This window comes from Rhynchophorus ferrugineus, unplaced genomic scaffold (assembly GCF_030347505.1).
Source record: "Rhynchophorus ferrugineus isolate W39M unplaced genomic scaffold, kcgeb_rfMv2 rfM12, whole genome shotgun sequence".
NCBI classification, from domain to species: Eukaryota; Metazoa; Arthropoda; class Insecta; order Coleoptera; family Curculionidae; genus Rhynchophorus; species Rhynchophorus ferrugineus.
In genome coordinates this window covers 4,925,106-4,931,659 of record NW_027472591.1, presented here as the reverse complement: position 1 = coordinate 4,931,659, position 6,554 = coordinate 4,925,106, and positions in this window count along the sequence as shown.

Sequence of the window (6,554 nt, the reverse complement as noted above, 5' to 3'; positions counted from 1 at the left end):
CACGTGAAGTGTGATCAGCCGGTATGCAATAGGCCGAACCGTTAAACGTGGGCTTATTTGCGGCCCGTATTCTATCCCCGAAGGTTCGTCATCCGGTATACACTAGACCGAAGAGTTATACGTGGGGCCTATTTGCGTCGTTAACTCTATCCCCGAAGGGTCGTCATCCAGTATACAATGAGCAGATATTTTAAGCGTGGAGCTTATTTGCGGCACGCACTCTATCCCTGAAGGGTCGTCATCCGCTATACAATAGGCAGAACTTTTCAACGTGGAGCTTATTTGCGGCACGCCTTCTACACCTGAAGAGTGGTCATCCGGTATAAAATATTCCGAACCGTTAAACTGGAGCTTATTTGCGGTACGCCCTCTACACCTAAAGTGTGGTCATCCGGTATAAAATAGGTCGAACCGTTAAGCGTGGAGCTTATTTGCGGCCTGTACATTATCCCGGAAGGTTTGTCATCCGGTATACAACAGGCCTAATCGTTAAAGGTGGGTCCTATTTACGTAACAATCTGTTTCCCCTAAGGGTCGTCATCCGGTATACAGTAGGCAGAACTTTTAAACGTAGGGCTTAATTGCGGCACGTCCTCTATTACCGATGGATCGTCATCCGGTACACAATGAGCAGAAACTTTAAGCGTGGAGCTAATTTGCGACACGCTCTCTATTCCCGAAAGTTCGTCATCTGCTATACAGTAGGCCGAACCGTTAAACGTGGGGCGTGTTTGCGTCACATCCTCGATCCGCGAAGTATCGTCATCCGGTATAAAATAGGCAGAACCGTTATACGTGGGGCCTATATGCGCCACTAACTCTATCCCCGATGTGTCGTCATCCGGTAGATAATAGGTAAAATAGTTAAACATGGGGCATATTTGCGACACGTGCTCTATCCCCGAAGTGTCGTCATCTGGTATACAATAGACCGAACCTTTAAACGTGGGGCGTATTTGCGGCACGCACCCTCTCCCCAAAGGGTCGTCATCCGGTTTACAATAGGGCGAGCAGTGAAAGGGGGGGCGCATTTGCGACACACGTTCTATCCCCTAAGAGTCGTCATCTGCTATAAAATTAGCGGAACCGTTAAATGTGTAGCGTATTTGCGTCACGTCCTCGATCCCTGAAGATTGGTCATCCTGTATACGATAGGCCAAACAGTTAATCATGGGGCATTTTTGCGAAACGCACTCTCTTTCTGAAGGTTCGTCATCCGTTATATAATAGGCCGAACCGTTAAACGTGGGGCGTATTTGCGTCGTGCACTCTATCCCCGTAAGTTGGTCATTCGGTATACAATAGGCAGAACCGTTAAACCTAGGGCATATTTGCGTCACATCCTCAATCCCCAATCTGTCATCATCCGGTATACAAGAGGAAGAAATTTTAAACGAGAGGCGTATTTTCAGCATGCATTCTATCCCGGAAGGTTCGTCATCGGGTATAAAGAGACCGAAGCGTTAAAAGTGGGGCGTATTTGCGCCACGCCTCTATCTCCCCTGGCTCATCGTACGGCATACAATAATTAGAACATTTAAACATGAGGCGTATTTGCGGCACGTCTTCTATTCCTGAAGGGTCGCCATCCGGTAGACAATAGGCCGAACCGTTGAACGTGGGGCATATTTGCGTCACATCCTCGATCACCGAACTGTCGTCATACGGTATATAATAGGCAGAACCTTTAAAAGTGGGGTGTATTTGCGTCAAGTCCTCGGTCCCCAAAGTGTCATCATCCGGTATACAATAGGCAGAACATTTAAACGTGGGGCGTAATTGCGGCACGTCCTCTATCACCCATGGGTCGTCCTAGGGTATACAATAGGTAGAAATATTAAACGTGGGGCGTATTGCAGGCGCACATTCTAACCCCGAAGTGTCGTCATCCGGTATAAAAAAGGCCGAACCGTTTAACGGGAGGAGCATTTTCGACACGCACTCTATCCCCGAAGGATCGTCATCCGGTATACAATAGGCTGAATTGTGAAACGTGGGGCGTATTTGCAACACGTCCTCGATCCCCGAAGTGTCGTCATCAGGTATATAATAAGTAGAACTTTTAAACGTGGGGCGTATTGCAGGCACGCATTATAACCCCGAAGGGCCGTTACCCGGTATACAACAGGCCAAACTTTTAAACGTGGTTCTTATTTGCGGCACGCATCCTATTATCGAAAGGTCGTCATCCGGTATACAATGGGTAGAACCGTTAAACGTGGGGCATATTTGCGACACGCACTCTATCCCCGAAGCATCGTCATCTTCTATTCCTTAAGGGGCGTCATCCGGTATACAATAGGCCGGACTATTAACCACGGGGCGTATTTGTAGCACGCTCCCTCTCCTCAAAGGGTCGTCATCCGTTATAAAATAGGGCGAACCGTTAAACGTGGGGCGCGTTGGCGACACGAGCTCTATCCCCGAAGAATCATCATCTGGTATACATTAGAACGAACGAAAATAGGCCGAATAATTAAACGTGGGGCGTACTTGCCCCAAGACCTCTATCCCCGATGTGTCGTCATCTGGTAGACAATAGGCCGAACCGTTTAACGTGAGGCGCATTTTCAACACGCACTCTATCTCCGAAGGGTCGTCATCCGGTATACAACCGGCAGAACTGTTAAACGAGGGGCGTATTTGCGACACGTCCTCGATCCCCGAGTCATCCGATATACAATAGGGAAAACAGTTAAACGTAGGGGCATATTTGCGACACCCATTCTATCCCCTAAGTTTCGTCACCTGCTATACAATAGGCCGAACCGTTAAACGTGTAGCGAATTTGCGTCACGTTCTCAATCCGCGAAGTGTCGTCATCCGGTATACAATAGGCCGAACCTTTAAACGTGGGGCGTATTTGCGGCACGTCCTCTATCCCCGAAGGATACAATAGGCGGGACCTTTAAACTTGTGACGTATTTGCGGCACGTCCTCTATCACCGATGAGTCGTCATCCAGTATACAGTAGGCAGAACCTTTAAACGTGAGGCATATTGGCCTCACGGCCTCGGTCCCCGAAGTGTCGTCATCTACAATAGGCAGAACTTTCAAAAGTGGGGCGTAATTGCGGTTCGTCCTCTATCCCCGATGTGTTATCATCCGGTTTTCATTAGTCCAAACGCTTATACGTGCGGCATATTTCCGACACGCACTCTATCCCCGGAGGGTCGTCATCCGTTATACAAAAGGCCGAATCGTTAAACTTGGGGCGTATTTGTTGCACGTCCTCTGTCCCTGAAGGTTCGTCGAAGGGTCGTCATCCGGTATACAATAGGCCAAATCGTTATATGTGGGGCCTCTTTCCGCCATTAACTCTATCCCCAATGTGTTGTCATCCGGTAGATTATAGGTAGAATAGTTAAACGTGGAGCATATTTATCACACGCACTCTATCTCCGAACGGTCGTTATCCGGTTAAAATAGGCCTAATCTTTAAACTTGGGGCGTATTTGCGTCATTAACTCTCTCCCCGAAGTGTCGTCATCCGGTATACAATAGGCAGAACCATTATACGTGATGCGTATTTGCGTCACATCCTCTGTCCCCGAAGTGTCGTCATCCGGTATACAATAGGCAGAATTTTAAACGTTAGGCGTAAATGCGGCACGTCCTCGATCCGTGAAGAGTCGTCATCCGGTATAAAATAGACCAAACAGCTACACGTGGGGCATATTTGCTACACGCATTCTATTCCTGAAGGGTCGCCATCCGGTAGACAATAGGCCGAACCGTTGAACGTGGGGCATATTTGCGTCACATCCTCGATCCCCGAACTGTCGTCATACGGTATATAATAGGCAGAACCTTAAAAAGTGGGGTGTATTTGCGTCACGTCCTCGGTCCCCAAAGTGTCATCATCCGGTATACAATAGGCAGAACATTTAAGCGTGGGGCGTAATTGCGGCACGTCCTCTATCACCCATGGGTCGTCCTAGTGTATACAATAGGTAGAAATATTAAACGTTTGGCGTATTGCAGGCGCACATTCTAACCCCGAAGTGTCGTCATCTGGTATAATAAAGGCCGAACCGTTTAACGGGAGGAGCATTTTCGACACGCAGTCTATCCCCGAAGGATCGTCATCCGGTATACAATAGGCCGAATTGTTAAACGTGGGGCGTATTTGCAACACGTCCTCGATCCCCGAAGTGTCGTCATCCGGTATATAATAAGTAGAACTTTTAAACGTGGGGCGTATTGCAGGCACGCATTATAACCCCGAAGGGCCGTTACCTGGTATACAATAGGCCGAACTTTTAAACGTGGGGCTTATTTGCGGCACGAATCCTATCATCGAAAGGTCGTCATCCAGTATACAATGGGTAGAACCGTTAAACGTGGGGCATATTTGCGACACGCACTCTATCCCCGAAGCATCGTCATCTGGTATACAATAGGGCAAACAGTTAAACGTGGGGCGTATTTGTGGCACGTTTTCTGTCCCTGAAGGGTCGTCATCCGGTATACAATAGGGCGAAGAGTTAAATGAGGGGTGTATTTACGTCACGTCCTCGGTCCCTGAAGTGTCGTCATCCGGTATATAATAGGCAGAACATTTAAACGTGGGGCGTAATTGCGGCTCGCCCTCTATCACCGATGAGTCGTGGCAAATCAAGCTGCCATCGGCCACGTTCAAGTGGGGTGGCGGCAAAAATATATCAATTTTGACCATATTGTTTTTTTTAGTTCAGTAGCAAAGCAAACTGCCGTCGTCTACCTACTATTCAACACTAGTGGCAAAACAAGCTGCCATAGGCCACGTTCAATGGGGGTGGTGGCAAAAACATATCAACTTTGACCATATTTCTCTTTGGTTGAGTAGAAAAGTAAACTGCCATCGGCCCCGCACTATACAACAGTACTGGCAAAGAAAGCTGCCATCGGTCACGTTCACGAGGGGTGGTGGCAAAAATATTTCAAATTTCATCATTTTTTTTAGTTCATTAGCAAAGCAAACTGTCGTCGCCCAAATACTATACAACAGTAGTGGCAAATCAAGCTGCCATCGGCAACGTTCAGGAGAGGTGGCACCAAAAACATATCAACTTTGACCATATTGTTTTTTTGGTTCAGTAGCAAAGCAAACTGCCGTCGCCCACCTATTATTCAATGGTAGTGGCAAAGCAAGCTGACATCACCCACGTTAAATAGGGGTGGTGGCAAAAACATATCAATTTTGACCATATTGTTTTTTCGGTTCCGTAGAAAAGCAAACTGCCATCGCCCACCTACTATACAACAGTAGTGGCAAATCAAGCTGCCATCGGCCACGTTCTGGAGGGGTGGGGGCAAAAACATATCAACTTTAACCATATTGTTTTTTTAGTTCGGTAGCAAAGCAAACTGCCGTCGTCCACCTACTATTCAATAGTAGTGGCAAAACAAGCTGCCATCGGCCACGTTCATGGGGGGTGGTGGCAAAAACATTTCAACTTTGACCATCTTTTTTGTTTGTTTCAGTATCAAAGCAAACTGCCGTCGCCCACCTACTATTCAGTAGTAGTGGCAAAGCAAGCTGCCATCGGGCACGTTCAAGAGGTGTAGTGGCAAAAACATTTCAACTTTGACCATATTTTTTTGGTTCAAAGCAAGCTGACATCGACCGCGTAGTATAAAATAGTGGTGGAAAAGCAAGCTTATATGGCTTACGTTCAAGAGGTGTGGTGGAAAGAAAAATTCAACTTTGACCATATTTTTTTTTCGGTTCAGAAGCAAAGCAAACTGCCATCGCCCACCTATTATACAACAGTAGTGGCAAATCAAGCTGCCATCGGCCGCTTTCAAGAGGGGTGGTGGCAAAATCATTTCAAATTTCACCATATTTTTTTTTTCATTAGCAAAGCAAACTGCCATCGGCCACCTACTATACAGCGGTAGTAGCAAATCAAGCTGCCATCGGCCACGTTCAAGGTGGCAAAAACATTTCAACTTTGACCATATATTTTTTTCGGTTTAGTAGTAAAGCAATCTGCCATCGACGCGTCCTATACAACAGTAGTGGCAAAGCAAGCTGTCATCGGCCACATTCAAGAGGAGTGGAGGCAAAAACATTTCAACTTTGACCATAATTTTTGTTTGTTTCAGTATCAAAGCAAACTGCCGTCGTAAATCTACTATACAATAGTAGTGGCAAAGCAAGCTGTCATCGGTCACGTTCAAGAGGAGTGTTGGCAAAAACATTTCAACTTTGACCATAATTTTTGTTTGTTTCAGTATCAAAGCAAACTGCCGTCGTAAATCTACTATACAATAGTAGTAGTAAAGCAAGCTGACATCGGCCACGTTCAATAGGGGTGGTGGCAAAAACATATCAACTTTGACCATATTGTTTTTTCGGTTCCGTAGAAAAGCAAACTGCCATCGCCCACCTACTCTACAACAGTAGTGGCAAATCAAGCTGTCATCGGCCCCGTTCAGGAAGGGTGGTGGCAAGAACATATCAACTTTGACCATATTGTTTTTTTTTGGTTCAGTGGCAAAGCAAACTGCCGTTGCCCACCTACTATTCAGTAGTAGTGCCTAAACAAGCTGTACAACAGTAGTTGCAA